The 17329-nt window shown below is 33.8% G+C and overlaps 1 pseudogene; it reads right to left on the minus strand.

Annotated features, from left to right (window-relative positions):
* Positions 1-1650: 1650 nt before the first annotated feature.
* LOC113766375 lies at positions 1651-10640 on the minus strand (annotated as a pseudogene).
* Between the last annotated feature and the right edge of the window lie 6689 nt (positions 10641-17329).

The following is a 17329-nucleotide window of genomic DNA, read 5'->3' on the forward strand; positions in this document are numbered from 1 at the left end:
GGAATGCTGAGATGAATGCGCGGAGGTGATCCTCGGGATCACCTCGACCATCATAGGGCTGTAGTATTGGGAGTTTGAAGTTGGGGGGAACCATTGCCCCATTGATGTCATCGATAAAGGGCGGAACCCTCATGTAATCAGCTGCTAGCCCCCCAGGGCGCTGAAGCGCGTCCTCAACTCGTCTTCCCAATCACTCCTGGGAAAACGCTCGAAAAATATAGGCAATTTTGGAGATCGCCTTGGAAGAGGCGTGCCTGGAGGTATTCCGGGAGAGATGCCCATTATCAGAGTCCTCACCTGAAGGCACTTCGGGTAACTTCGTTGATCTCCTCTTGGAGGATTCAGCTTTCTCTTTTCCTTGCCTCTTGAAGTATTTTCCGAGCTCTTCGAAAATATTGGGGGTTTTCTGCCACAAATTTGGCCATCCGGGCGATGGCGTCTTCGTTCGTGGGTGGGCCTCTAGGAGACACCTGCTCTTCAAACGCACGGTCATGCTGAGCAGCGAAGCTGGGCTCAGGTCCAGTAGAGGGAACTCGTCTACTCCTGGATCGCGTAGGTCTCATTTTGCAGTACTCTCGTTCCCACAGACGGTGCCAGTTGAAGAGGTGATTTCCAATGGGTAGCAAAACCGACCTAAATCAGTTCTCTCTCAAGTGAAGGGTGATGAATCTGTTTATCCGAAGTGAATGGCGGGGCTCCTTCCCTGAGATCACTCCGACGATCAAGTCAGTATATTGGAGGAATAAAGCATAATGAACAGTAAAAAGATAATAGTGTGCTTACTTGTTGGGAGTGAATGGTGGGTATTTATGGGGCAGGAATGAAGGACGGAGGGTGGGCTCATGTTAGTGGGATCCACGTCCTGGCCATTACGACTCTGTCCCCTGCCAGGAGATCTGACTCTGACACTGTAGTAGTCAGGACTTGATGACGGGAAGTCTTGTGCAGTAGCCATTAAGAGCATCAGGTGTTTTTCAGATAAAGCACTGGTTCCGTACTGTGTCAGGTAGGGTTGACATCATCAGTGCGCAGCTGAAGTGGAAGGCCTGAGGTGCAGAGGTCATCCATGTTGTAGGCCAGAGATCTGGCCGAACCAAGGGGTCATGTTCAGGTTATGACCGCGTTTGAGTGACGGCTGAAGTGAGCAACCTCGGCACCGCGGGGGGTGACCGAGGTGAGCATCCTCATTAACCATCAAGCAAAAAAGTTAATACTGCTCGAAAAATTACTATTAATCACATTTCATTCTTTTCTGAAAACTAAAATTTTACAGATCACTTCCATCTTGAAGGTTCCAACGAATACAGTAATCTGGAATAGAATGTATAATCTTTGAACATCCGAATTTGATCTAACTAAGTTAATATAATCAGTCCAAAGCATCTCTGACTTTATTAGAAGGAGAGATTTCTAGTCCTAGCACAAGGGCCATTCTATCCAAGTAAATAGGTCTACTACAAAAGTCAATCCAGAAAACAGACAGCTATCAAATGCCCTGCACCAATTCCTCATTAGGCACATTAGTTTTCTGAGTTGCTTGTTTGAAAAGAATGGAAAAAGGATCTTCTAGATAGTTCAAAGCTTTCCTTATGAGCATATGAGAGAAACAAAATGCTACAATACAAAAGGGAAAACTAAATAGAGCTGGCCTCATAACTCATTCTTCATGGCCTTTTCTTTAGCCGAATTTGATATTACGGTGCCATCTTTGAAGGATTCTAGTTGTGCATGCTTAGTACGATTCTTCTCGATAAACTCAATTATGTGTTGCTTTGTTCTATCCCTATCATACTTCATAATGTTACCACTTGCAGCTCTGAAGTACAAGGTAGGGAACACTTGGAACATCAAATATCTCATTTGTGATATCATTTGCTGTTGCGTGCTACAATTAGTCAAACCAGAAGTTAGCACCTTCAATGATCTTTCATAAAATCACAGGAAGGATAGCTTATGGGTGCAAAATTCTCATCGTGATCTCTTTAACCATTAATAAAACTTTAATAATTATAGGTGAACTAACTACCGGTGAAAGTACTGCTTATGTCTAAAGTATGAACAACTAGAAAAATATTTTTCAGCAACTTTAGTCAAGTCTGGACAAGTATCTTTGATAAGTAGCTGAGGGTAATTGAGGTTTTAACTCAAGGACTGTGAAGTGCAAGCAAACATAAGAGCAACTGTTTGTAGATGCTTTGGATAGAAAGAATAGGACAACAGAATTCTCACAAATTTTGCTATCAAGATATCATTATCATCTTCATACAAGATAGCGACTTCATCCAAGGTGGGTGCTAGGTTCTTGCAGTGGCTGCACCAAGGTGCGTAAAATTCTAGCAGAACTGCAAGGCAAACAAAAATACTCAAAAGTATAAGCATGGCTTCTTATGAAAAGGTTAGTCTAGAAAACGTCTAATACACAATGCATCTTCTCATCTCTTTCCTCTCTCCACTAGCCAAGACAACAAATATAAATAATTGCCAGACCACTTACAAGTAATTGTACCATTCGAGAAATAGGCTAATATCAGGCTTGTAATCATCTGCTAGTATCTTTGCTTCAGGTGAAACTTTAGAGTTTATACAAGAAACAAACTAGAAAGAAAATAGTCAGGGGCAATGGACATACAGTTCGGAAATTACTGGCCGTTCTTCTCAGAGTTGAGAACCACGTCCTCTAAGCTGTCTGTAACAACACTTTGACTGGTTCGTCAATAACTTTTGGGATAAGCTTTGACTTTATAAATGGCTTCAAGTTGCCAGCCTGGTGAAAAAGTATGCAAGTTCAAAATGTCCAAAGATATCAATGAAAAGTGATTAATGCAGAAATTGTTGGAGGGGAGAATATCATACAAGAGAATATCTTTTAATGGCAATCCAAAGGGATAAAGAACAATGAGAACTACAAAGTAGACAAAAAAAAAACGTTGTAGTCCTTCAACCGAGGTGCAATTTGTGACGCCCCACTTCTCCCAAGGGCAAACCCAAAGATATCCGCGGAACGCCTGCCCAACTTTCGCCAGGACTCAAGACAGTTTAGTTCAAACTTAAAGATACAAACCAAATAATACAAGTCTAAAATGAAGGAAAATCGTTTCCATAACTGAATATCCAAATCTTACATCATATTCTCAAAAGATACATCAAGCAACAAAATACAACTATTAAAAGTCGACTAAACATATGCAACCCAGATTCTAGCCAAAAGTATAACCTAGTCGGCTTTTCCAAAATCTTCCAATCCAACCTGTTAAGGAAAACAAACTAATAGGATGAGCCAATACTCAGTGAGACCAAGAAACACACATGCAAGCACGTAATCCAAGTAGCAATCACAATTTAGCAAGTAAAACAATAATATTCAAGTAATTAACAATTCGAGTAAGAAAAGTAAACAGAAACAATTCAAGGATATGGGTGCTCTCAGGAGCTAATTTCCACTTGCTTTGCCAATGCTCGATCAATTACCTCCCCGGGATGACACTCCGTCAACTGGGTCGGTATTTAGTCCATAGAAACTCCGCTTACTCGTTCTCCGTCCACCATACATACCCTCATCGGGCCCAAACTGCTATAAAGGCACTACTATACAAGTAGGCCAAGCATGATCTCTCAAATAGATCAAACTTTTAGTTTTTTTATCAGGGCTCACCAAGCTTCCCAACCAAGCTCTTGCCGGCTCGAGTCATAAGATCGGCCGATGAGTTTGGGCGTCTCCTAGTTTAGTTATGTATTAAGGAGATTCACTCCAACGATGTGTATACAGTTCAGTTAAAGGTCGAGGAGATTCACTCCAACGACATATGCAGCCATAGCATATAATTCAGTTCAGTTCAATTCAGGTAATTCAATTTAATTCAAACAATTAAATTTCGATTCAGTTAAATGAAAACGAGTGCGATAAAGTACACACTCGACTCAGTAGTTATAAATTTTCAGTTCAGAAGCAGCAATTCACATAATTGTAACAAAACATGCACTTGACACTCATCAATTAAAAACAACGAAGTAGTGCACAATTGAGGGTTTTAGGCGTCCACTGTGAGATTCTCTTGAAGGTCTCCTTGAGCGCTTGAGCAAAATGTAATTAACTATCATACACTATCATTTATAATCCTTAGTTAATAAAGGAGATTGTACCCTTGTACAATTTAAGAAAACTTCATGAAAGAGAGCCTTAATTACTCGTAAATCGAAACTCAAAAGTGGGATTTAATAATGCAAGGAAAAACTGTTTTCCCTCAAGAAATCAAGTCTAAAATGGTCATTCAATATCGAAGGGTAGTGAAGAGTTTCTAAAAACTCAATTCCCTTCAAGTTCAAAAATTTTAGTTTTAAGGAGCAATTTTTAAAAAATCATATCTTACACTCCGTAGGTCCAAAATTGGAAAACTTGGTACCGTTGGAAATTAGTTCAAAGTACTAAAAGTTCCTAGAAGATACTTTTCCAAGATTCTAAATGGAAGACACTCAAATTTTGGCTTAAAGGGCCTGACTTGGACTCCCAAGGCAGTTTCAGTCTTAGTTTTCAGCAAACTTTGGAAATTCGGTAAAATTCACAGAAAATGAACTAGCCTCTGAAATTCATAGAACTATTAGAGTTCCAATCAAAGTTTAAACACAACAAACAGAACTGAAATCGGAGTTCTGAGCATTGAGATATAGCAACTCAAAGTTGGTCGCATTTTATAAACCGTTCAGTCATTTTCCAGATTTGAAAGGCTATCTTTGAAGTACTATTTGGCCATCAAAATGGCATTGAAAATACACCAAATTTGGTACACTAAATCTTCCATATATGAACTATATCTCTACCAAATTTCACGTAAAAAATCACTTGGGAAGGCAGTTAACAAAACGACTGAAGTTTGTGAAATTTTCAAAACAAATCTGCCTTCTCACGTTTCCTTCCTTTTTAAAAGCTTTGTTCCACACAATCAACTTCAATTAATTCAAATATTGAAACCAATGTTCCATAAACATCCAATAAGCAATTTAGAAGTAATTGACATCAAGGTTTTCGAAATATAACTTCTCAAATCAGATTTGACCATTCAACCAAAAGAAAAGGAAAAATTTTCCAGATTCAAAAAGCAAATTTGGGACATCATTTGTATATCGAAATGGTCTTAGATTGACACCAAAATTGGTACAATTCAACTTTCATATGAGGACTACTCCTCTATCAAATTTCATTTGAAAATTCGCACGGGAAGGTAGTTAACAAAACTATCAAAGTTTAAGGAATTTCCAAGGCAAATCTGTTTTCTTGCTTTCCTTTTCTTTTTCAAACACTTGGTCCAATGAAATAAACTCAAATCTGACTCATTTGTGAAACAAAGGTCTAAAAAACATCCAATATACATTTGGTAGGTGATTGACATCAGAATTTTCAAAACAACAAGTCCCAAGTCAAGGTAGGCCATTCGGCTAGCCAAAATTAGAGTTTTTCAGATTTGGTATAGTTTGGGAATTGGACTATATCTCACTCAATTCAACTTGGAATTGGACATGGTTAGTGGCGTTGGAAACTAAATTCAAAAGGCTACATTTCATCAGAAGGAGTCATTTCGAAATTCAGTTTGCAAATAAGAGAAAATGGAGCCACAAGTTGCAGCTTCTACAATTTTCTCGGTTGCATTGACAGAACAGGGCAGTCGAATTTGATCAGTCACTACAGGTGACTCACTTCGAATTAAAAGGTTCATGATACACCGTTAGAAAACTACGGATGTCTAGTTTCAGATGCCATAAACGTCACTTGATTTTGACATCCGAGCAGAGAGTTATGATAGTTCAAAGATGCTCTGTCCAGAGCACCCGAACACAGTTTTCCAGATTTGTACCATTTCGAAATTCCAACTTTTACTCAACCAAATCACATGATTTTTGGTGAAAACTTTTCACATATCCTACACATCATATCTACATCAGATTCAAGGTCATTTGAGCATCAAAATTTCAGATTAAAGCTTCGAGAAAAACAGGGCAGAATTCGATTAGCAGTCCAAGTGAAATTTCATTCTGTTTCCTTCAATTCTCTACCCATAACTAAATTAAACAACACCAAAACAACTCAAACCAACCACTAAATCATCATATCAGTCCAATATATCCATTGTGAGATTTCATAGAGCCCACTCCAACATTTATAACCAAATAACAACACCCACAATGAAGCTACAAACTTCATGGCCAATATCAAATCCACTAAAGCTAAAGATGGAAGATCGGATGGTTTGGATGATTACCTCTTTGCTTTGATGAAAAATCAGAAATTTTTGCACTCCCAAGACCCAAGAAAACCATGAGAAAGATGCTTCCTTCCTAGTCCAAGTGAATCTCCAAGTGAAGTGGAAGTTATGTGGTGAATTTGGAGTGAAATGGTTGGAAGATTGGAAGTGAAATGAGGTGGAATAATGAAGAGTTCTTCTTCTTTGCTTTGAGAATTTCTGCCAGCCTTGAGAAGAAAGAGAGAGAGTCTGGCTGGTGATAAAGCTTCTTGGAGAAGCTTGGTGGTTGGTGGTTCAAATTGAGCAAAAGTCAACTTTGAATAGTATTCCCCGCGCGCGCATTTCGTGTCCGTTTTCTCTCGGGTTTATTTCACTTGTACACTAAACCTTTAATGTACTTCCTTTAATACTAATATTATTCACTCTTAGTAGTCTAAAATAAATTTCTAAAGTCCTTCAATTAGTCGCGCGCGTGAAAACGCGAACTTCTGACTCGTGCGCGATAAAGCGTAATTTCTAAGAAATTCTCGTAACGATAATATAACTAACTAATACTAGGATAATTAAGCAATAAGATACCTATTTTAAGACTAACGCATGAGTTCTCAAATTTTCAAGGTCACTGTACTCTCAAATTGAATATTGCCTCCAAACGCGATTCACTAGATCTCACTAAACGAGTTTCCGAAAATTAAATTTATTAACGGGACGTTTTAAAAATATATGCAAGTCATAGTTCCATGTAAATGGTTCTAAAAGGGTTGAAATAAATTATTCGAAAAAAACGGGTAAATACATAATTAAATAAGCCAGTAAAATAAGATAAAAATAAGAAAATTTTCGAGTCCTCACACAATTTGATTAGGCAATATGTTTGACTTGAGATATTTCAGTCCATAAGGCTTTTGAATAATGATGATTAAAGGAGCTTGATCCTCCTTAAGGCCAAAATACTGGAATTAACAGAAAAATGCATTTATAGTCAATATGATTTGATGATATTAAACAAAAATAGCGGCCAATATGTCCAGTAAAGGTGCAAGGACAAGAAAATAACCTCAAAAGCTTTTCGACTGGCATTAATGTCACCCAACAAAAAGCTTGGTTCCTTGCCCTTGTAAGGACAAGGGGCAGAAACGGATGCACGTACAACTGTTTGTGCCGGTTGTGTGCATTTTTCACTGTGCGTAACTTTGATTGCACACGGTGTAACTTTCTTTGCACACGACGTAACTTTACAACAAATTTTTGTGGGTCCCACACACGGCGTGAAAATCGAGTTACAAGATTTGATCTGAGCCGCACAAAATTTTTTGGCCAAATCATGGCCGTCAACTGCCAGGAACGGTTGTCTGAGGACAACCGTTCCTGCCCCATTTTCCCCTTGTAAAGCACTGCCACGTCATTGTACTTAGACTTGAATGTGTCAAGCTCGGCTGTGAAGTTTAGAAATAACATTGCCTATCCATAGAGCAAAAATTCCACGAACAGGATGTCAGAAAGGTGCAAAAATGGACGACAAAGATGTCAACTGTGGGGAGAAAAAAAGAAAGAACAAATGGGAACTACTAAATATTAATCTATCATTGTGGAGAAATATTCTGAGGATATAAAATAAGACGGAGAAATTCTGAAATCATAAAAAAATTGTGAAAAGTACAAGATTTTATGGTGATACATTCGTGGAAAATACTTTTAATGTATAAAGAATAGCGAAGAAAGATCAATTTAGTTATGCAATTGAAAGAACTTAAAGACCTTTGCTTTGGCCCTACGAAAGAATTTGTTAACATATTCAAAGTTGCGTGGCTTGTTATCCAAAATGGTCACTCCAGGAATACTAGCTTCTTCTATAAAGTTTTCCAGCACATTTACTTGAAAATCCTGCAAATGACATAAACCAATATGCCCGTAATTACCTTAAAAAAAAAGGATCAAAAGCACCAAAATGTTTAAAGCAAAGTATACCTGAAAATCAACAAATAGCTCATCAAATGGTTTAAACAAGCGAACAATTGGTCCGCTAACTATTTCATCGCGAGGAAGGAATTTGGCATTTGTAGTGTGACCAAAATCATAATCAGAGCGTAGTTTCTGAGCCAGAGTTGTGAAGTTGTCATACTCCTCTCCAGAAAGTGCTGGGAACACCCCGACCTAGACGAGTTTACGCTAAGTATACCAGATTGTATAATCATCTAAGAACTGTGCAATACAAAGGATACTAAGAAGTACTAACAATAAAAATTTTCTGTTCATCAATAAGAATGCCAGCATCTTCCTCAGATTTGATTTGAACAGATGCAGGACCGACTTGTTTTTTCAAATATGCAACTATACCATCAGTTTCTCTGGGACCATTGTATTCTTGGATAGTTTTCCCTCCATTCCTTAATATCTTAATAGTGGGGAAACCTTGGATCTTGTAATCAGTTGCAAGTCCTCTGTTTGCTTCATCGCTTGCATCTACTTTCGCCAGCATGACTGGAGGGTCATTACTACTGAGAATAGTAGAAGCTTTTTCAGACTATACACCAAAGAAACAATTTCAAATTGTAAGGCAACAAATTAAACAAAAATAAATACATATGAACGTATTTAGTAATGGTTCATAACTTTTTTCTTTTTTTTTTTAAACGTTTCAACCAAGAAAGAATGACATCAAATGAAATTTAGTACCTCCGGGGCAAGGTTCTTACAATGCCCACTGCTGTTGAGTAACAAATGAGAGAAATATAATGTAAGAGTAAAGTGAAAAATTAAACAAAAAAGGGGGTCACATTTCCCAAACGAAAAGAACTAAATTACTGAACAGAAAGAACCTCAAAAGATAATTAACATAGCATCATATGTTATCCCAAACCAATGAGAAGTTACTGAAACCACAAATGGAAAACGAAAACCAAAAGACAAAAAAGAAAATGAAAAAGAAAAAAAATAAGCGGAGACAAGCTAAGCACTTTAATGAGATTGCCAGACGCTATAGAATATCCGCCAGAGCAAAGCACAACATTTTACAGCAAATGTACAATAGCAAGACTGAATTTACTATAAAGCATTGTTAATTGCATTTGAATTATCGTTAATGGCACTCCATCTTCTTTGAATATTGGGAAAATGACCTATTTCATCCCTTACATTTCGCAAAAATATTCTTTTCGTCCCTCACTTTTAAAATGAAGCAAATTCATCCTTGACATTTAAAAATTAAAACGATTACATCCCTGAACCTAATTTTCAATCAAACCATCTAATAACCAGCAATAAATTTTGAAAATAGAATTGATAAAACATTCGGTCAACTTCATCATATTCACATGACATTTATTAAACCAAAAAAATAAATATGATAACATAAAAGGCCATTCTTTGTCTTGGAATAGTAGAAATTTTTTTTTTGATAAATCTTTTCATGCACCATTAGTATATCCCCTTGCGAATCTAAATGTGTATCATAAATATAAAATTTGGTGTTTAAATTTAAATTAAAATGATATGGCGGTACATAAAACCGTCAGTGTATACAATGATAATGTAGAAAAGATTAATCTTTCTTTTTTTTGTTATAATTTTTTCTTTTTTCTTTTTAAGTTCATTAAATTTCACATGAATATCAAGTTGAGTTAACAAAATGATCTTCCAATTACACCCCCAAAATTTGTAATCAGGTTGATCGGTGGTTTGATTCAGACTGAAATTTAGGTTTAGGGATGTAATAATTTCAGTTTTTAAATGTCAAGGATGAAATTGCTTCATTTCAAAAGTGAGGGACGAAAAGAATATTTTTGTGAAATGTGAAGGATGAAACCGATCATTTTCCCTTGAATATTTTATAGAGCACATATGAAAAAAATAGTAAAGCGTTAATAATGTTCATATCTTTTAAGAGGGAGGGGTTGAGATTTAAGAAACGATGAGAGAGGTAGGGTGATTTAAAATCAAAACCTTTAATTTCTAAAATTTTAATCTTAAACACTAGACAAATGTCTCCTCAGAAAAAAAGATATTCATATTCTAAATAAAACATATGTAAATCATTCATCGTGCTGATTAATTGGTTTGTACTCCTCAACAAATTTTGTGAGCGCATATGAAAGCAACGATATATGGTAAAGATGTTTAGGGAAACATATGTGAGGAACCATCCAATAAGAAATGCAAAACGTACAACAACAATTATTTGTTATCTTGATTCAATGAAATAAGCAAAATAAAATATATATACCAAGGAGCATAGAACTCAACCACGATGAAATCGTGTTGAGAAACAATCTCAGAGAAGTTGGAGTGATCCAAAGTCAAGACGTGCTCTTTATCTGCTCTTTTTGCTACTGCAGGCGATGGAAGCATGACAAGAAAATGAATGTCAAAGAAAATGAATGAAATATTAACCCAAATTCTAGCCGCCATTGAAGTCGAGAATTTTGGTAAATTTTGGGTTGTATTTCTTCTATATGCTTTCGCTTGAGTAGGAAACTAGCATATACTGGATTAGAGCCCGGGAAGGCCCGGGGGAGGGGGGTGTAAGTGAAGCCCACTAAAATTATAAGTGACAAACAAACTCATTTATCTAAATTTACCGTACCCATCTATTGAATATATGGATATGAGTATCTTAAGTTTTTACATATCGGTATAAATGAGTTATCAACCTATCAAATTCAATTAACCCATTTAGAATTTGTCTTTCCTCAATCCTCCTCTCTTCCCCCATCTATTTTTTTTTCTTCAGATTTTTCATTTTGTCATGATATTAACTACTTTTGTTTTATTATTATTATTATTATTTGTTGATTTTATCTTATCATTTTATTTTTTTTAGTCTGTTAATTTATGACAAAGACTGTTAAATTTATGACAAATTTAGTCTGTTAAATTTATGACAAATCACTAATTTATGACAAATTTTAATCTCTTTCCCTACCTTTCCAAAATAAAATTTTAAATTTACACACACAAAAAATGTTAGGGGTTCAAAATTTTTGAATTAAGTTTTTATGTTAACTTTTATAGTACTTAGTTCAAATTTTTATATTCTTATTGTTCAATTATTAAATAGTATGTAATTTTGTGACATAGAATATGGATGGAAAAAAATTGGTAATATTCTTATTAAGCATTATAAGTAAATATTTAAAACTAATGATGGGTGCAAATGGTGATATAAATTGATAACTTATTTTGCAAAAATGAATTTAAATGAGTTTACAAAAAGTTCAAATAAATGGGTAATTGGGTTATCTAATTCATTTATTGACTTATCCATTTATACCCATCTAATTAAATAGGTATAAATGGATTAACTCATCTATACCTATTACCCATTTTAACCGACCCAAACCTCTAACTAAAATCTAAGGTGGAATGTTTATTACAAGGTCACGAATTAGTAAATCGAATCTGAGTGAGATTTACTGCCCAAACATGGAAGAGCTTGATCTCAGTGGCCATAGAAAGTAAAAGGGAAAATGGAAGGAGCCTTTTGGCGAAAGGGCAAGTACTGCAAGGTGAACCGGGTGGTTATCATGAAATGCAGACCGTCATTTTTTTTATAGCTCAATCAAAGCTGTTCCTACTGATTTTTCTTTTTCCATTGGAATTATATTGGGCATGAATAATGAAACAAAACACTCATATTTATAGCATCACAGTTAGGTACGTTCATTATACAAACATACTGCCTCCTGGTAATAGATGATGATGTCAAAAAATGATAGTAAGTGATGCTTGATGATGAAAGAAAAATCAGGACGTAGACTCATAAAACAAATCCACCTACTTTTCTAAAGTTAATCAAACTATCCATTCTACCCCAAGCCCTTTATTATTAGGGATAATTGCAGAAACCTCCCCTGACTTTTATAGTAATAGCATTGACCTCCCCTATCAATTTTGAAATAGCACTGACCTCCCCTATCAAAAGTTGGAGGCAATTTAATAGGCAAAAGTGGGTCAATTTACTAAAGTACCCCTGACATGATTTAATTTTATCAAATGAATGTGATGAGTACTTTCATCAAACCCAACAAAACATTTGTTAATAAAAATTACACTAAATTAACTATTCTGCATAGATTAACTAATTAACTAAATAACTAATAATCTAATTAATTAATAACTAATTATCTAATTAAATATTAACTAATTATCTAATTGTTAATAGTTATTAACTAATCAAACTATTTCTGCATAATTAAACTAATTAACTATTAACTAATTATCTGATTAACTATTAACTAATTAACTAATTATCTAATTAATTAATTAACTAATTAACTAATTTCTGTTTATCTAATTAACTAATCTCTATTTATCTAATTAACTAATTAACTAAAGCTGTTGTCTGTCCGAAACTAACAAACTATTTGCATGTTAAACTAATTAACTAATTAACCGCTTAACTAATTAACTAATTAACTAAAGCTGTTGTCTATCCTAAACTAACAAACTATTTGCATATTAAACTAATTAACTAATTAACTGCTTAACTAATTAACTAACTAATTATCCAATTAATTAATTAACTAATTTTTATTTATCTAATTAACCAATTAACTAAAGTTGTTGTCTATCCGAAAGTAACAAACTATTTGCATGTTAAAGTAATTAACTAATTAACTACTTAACTAATTAACTAATTAACTAAACCTGCTGTCTGTCCGAAACTGACGAACTATTTGCATGTTAAACTAATTAACTAATTAACTAACTAATTATCTAATTAACTAATTAACTAATTAACTAATTTCTATTTATCTAATTAACTAATTAACTAAAGCTGTTGTCTATCCGAAACTAACAAATTATTTGCATGTTAAACTAATTAACTGCTTAACTAATTAACTAACTAATTATCTAATTAATTAATTAACTAATTTTTATTTATCTAATTAACTAAAGCTATTGTCTGTCCGAAACTAACAAACTATTTGCATGTTAAACTAATTAACTAATTAACTGTTTAACTAATTAACTAATTAATTAACTAACTAATTAACAAACTATTTGCATGTTAAACTATATGCAGTACACATTACCTATTTAAAGTATCGGCACTTTATAGGTATTTTACTTTCAAACATTTAATTTATGATGAAAATATCAATGTTTGTAAGTAAAATTCAAAAAGTGTTACAAAAAATATCAATATTCTTACTTTCAAACATTTAATTTATGGCCCTATGCCCCTCCCTTTTTGTAAGAATATTACTGTAACACTTTTTGAATTTTATTTACAAACATTGATGTTTTTATCATAAATTAAATGTTTGAAAGTAAAATACCCATAAAGAGACGATACTTTAAATAGATAATGCGTACTGCATATAGTTTAACATGCAAATAGTCTGTTAATTAGTTAGTTTGTTAATTAGTTGATTAGTTAAGCAGTCAATTAGTCAATTAATTTAACATGTAAATAGTTTGTTAGTTTCGGACAGACAATAGCTTTAGTTAATTAGATAAATAAAAATTAGTTAATTAGTTAATTAGTTAATAATTAATCAGATAATTAGGTAATAGTTAATTAGTTTAACTATTAACTAATTAGATAATTAGTTAAGCAATTGTCAAGCAAATAATAATTGTTAAGCAAGAAGAGGGCAAAATTGGAAGAAATTTCTTATCTCACTTCTACAAAAGCTGTCAGGGAGGTTTCTGCAATGAATTGTTACTATTCACAGGAGGTGAATGCAATTTCTAAACCTAGAGGGGAGGTCAGTGCAAATGTCAGAAATCTCAGGGGAGGTTTTTGCAATTATCCCTTATTATTAATAGATGTAGATAACGACATACACGTCCACTTTTTGATTAGGATTTTCTAAGGATTGATGCCAATTTTAACCATTGAAAAGGAAGAGTTGCGTATTTATAAATGCATATCTTCATATACTTTAATTATTAGCATATGCAATGATGGTAATTTGAAATGAGTTAGTAAATTCAAGTTACAAAGTATCCAACATCAAATTCCAATGCAACGGCAATTAATAATTTTGGAGTGCAAAGGGTCCAAAATAAAATTTCAAGGTGCAAAGTACAGAAACCTACTAACCTTAGTGTGCAAAATATTTAAAACAAAAAGTTAATGGTGCAAGTGAAAATCGTTGAAAATATTTAGACTAGAAAGTAAAATTGGTGCTTTTGTGTGGAGTAAAACATCCCAATGAACATTTGAAAAAGTTTGCAATTGGCATTTGGAAACTCAGGGAACCCATCCTAATGCTCGAAAGAGGCAAAAATATCTTCAACTTTTTGCATATTATCTCAATGCGTAGAAATTTTATAGAATAAATTTCTCAAAAATTTAACTCAATTCCTGCGTTTGTATTGGTAAATGTTGCTCATATCACCTTCTCAAATATTATGGGTAAAGAAAATCAAAACAAGTCCCAGTTGAGTGTGTATTATTATACATCTATGCATATATGGAACCACACAAACTACTAAAAATACACATTCGATGCATTAAAGACTAGACTATAAATTTTAATAGTTTGATTAATGGGTACTCATTGTAGGCACCAGATAAGAAGAGATTCAGGTGTTAAGTTTTTCAAAAAGTATAGTTAATTCAAAAAAGTACCACATTATGAAAAAATGTTAAATTTGACAAATTAAGAAATGAATGAACAACTTTTTGAGGCCAAAAACAAAGGAAGAAGGTGTCACGGGAGCTATTAACACACAAACTATTTAAGTATTTGCTCAATTATGTATTCTAAGCAAACTTTATTTCTAAAACATTAAATCACTTTCTATTCTAATTAAGTTACCAAATTACAGCCATGAAAGTCTTGATCTCGTGGTTAAAATTGAGACCCAATCCTTAAAGTTCCTAAATTATAATCTTCCATCTCCCTTCCAGTTTCTTAAATCTCACCATTCCCCTAAAAAAAAGAAATTTTTAAAAAGTTACCAAATAATGAACTAACTTGTAAAACTATTAAATTTCTAACTAAATAGATTGGTGTAATTATTCTAATAACAATTTAGTAAGTACAATAAATGTGAGCGTGTGTATTTATGTGATAATTTAGATGTTTTAGCTAGTGTCCATTAGGCATCCATTAAAAATCCAAAATTTAAAAGCTATTTATTAGAGGAAAGACTCGAATAGAATTCAAGTGGACCTTTCTTTTATAAGTTCATGTGACCATTGTGTGAATTTTGTCGAATTGTATAAGATCAAATTCAACGATAAGTATCCTCCCGTCGTTTGCTATAGGAACTGATAAGCATCCCTTCACACTTTAATGCGTCGTTTAAAAATACCTGTACAATACAGTAGCATAAATGCTAGTACACATATTCCAACATTGATTACAATTAAAGATATGGAAATTATCTTTTATCCAACACTAAGATGCACATAGTGTATTTCTATTCATTTTGCAACTTATTCTTGAATTTCTACTGCCTATTATAGTTAGAAATGTCATTTGACCATGCTTCTAAGATATAAGCCTTAGTAACACTAAGTATCATACTTGCCCATAGTTAGGGGTGGCAATTCGGGTCCAAATCAGGTTGGCGGGTCGGGTTCGGGTCAACCCGTCAGAAAATGTGTTGACCTGAACCCGACCCGCCAACCCGTGACGGGTCAGGTATGCTGACCCGAACCCGAAAATTTCAGGTTGACGGGTTGGCGGGTCGACCCGAAATGACCCGAAACTTAATTTTAATTTATTAATTTATCACTGTAATTTCTAATAAAATCAATTTTTCACAAAACTAATTACATAATCAAGTAATAAAAATTTAAATAAATAATTCCAAACCAAATCTAAAATAAATTAAACACCATAAAAGTGTTTTATCCCAAACAAAATATAAAATAAATTAAAACAGTATAAAAGTAAAAAATAATATAATATATTATTTGTCCAAATATAATAATTTCAACTTCACAAAAATTAAATAAATTCATTTAGGATTAAGTAATTAATGCCTTTGAAAAAAAGAATAACTTAGTTTAGTTAGATAGAATTATTTTTATGTTTATTAAATTATTTTTAATTCGTAAACGGGTTATATCGGGTCATATCAGGTCACCACGGGTTGACCCGAAATCGACCTGTTTTCTTTTCGGGTTCATCGGGTCCAACCCGATTCTGACCCGAATTCCCGAAACCTCAACCCAAACCCATTAATTTCGTGTTAGGTTCGTGTCGTGTTTTCAGGTCGTGTCAAAAATTGCCACTCCTACCCATAGTCATAATTCATAAAAATATGCGTAACATTTTAATTTTCATAATTCATCCCCAAACTATAACCCAAATACCAAAATCCAAAATAATACTGTGAGGACTCATACTTTTATTCTTAATTTCACCTATTTTAAAATTATTTGCATTGGCATGTTATTTAATTTTATCATTTTAGTATGAATTTTACTCAAGTCATATTTTTATCGCTTACGCGTCAAAATTTTTTAAAAGTCTCACCGATGTGACTAATTGGGGATTTGGAAAATTAATTTTGGACTAGTAAAAATGAGTATTAGTAGTGCAAGAGAAACTACCTTGGAAGATTAGTATTTGAGTGTAGCAAACAAGAAGGAAATTTGTAGTGCATGACACTATTAAACTACTTTCATAGTTGACCTTCTCAACTACCAAAAAGCTAGCTTTCCACTCAACCTCACATCACAACTCAACTCTATCTCCTCTCATTTTCTCTCTCTAGTGGCCGAACCCTTAAACTCCAAAAGGAAGGAAGAAAAGCTCCAACTTTCTTCACCAATCTTGCTCCAAGAATCCATACAAAACTCTCAAAACCTTTGGAAGTTGATCTAACTAGAAGAAAGCTCCTACTTTGTGGTGATTTCTTGGTGGATTGGTGGTGCATAGCTTGGCTCTAACTAGGGTTCAAGAAGCTTTGAAGAGGTAACAAATTTCACTTCTATTGATCTTTAATTTTATGCAAGAGTTAGTAGTGGCTATTGTCGCGCCCCACTTTTTGGAAAAAATAAAATAATTTGTTTTTGTTGAATTTTATTGGTTTGGAAAAAGTGAAATTTTTGATAAAAATAAAAATGGGTCTAAATGGGACTTTTGAAAATGCGACGATTTGACCCAAGAAAAATAGTTCAAAAAGGG

The sequence above is a fragment of the Coffea eugenioides genome, chromosome 3 (genome assembly GCF_003713205.1).
Source record: "Coffea eugenioides isolate CCC68of chromosome 3, Ceug_1.0, whole genome shotgun sequence".
NCBI classification, from domain to species: Eukaryota; Viridiplantae; Streptophyta; class Magnoliopsida; order Gentianales; family Rubiaceae; genus Coffea; species Coffea eugenioides.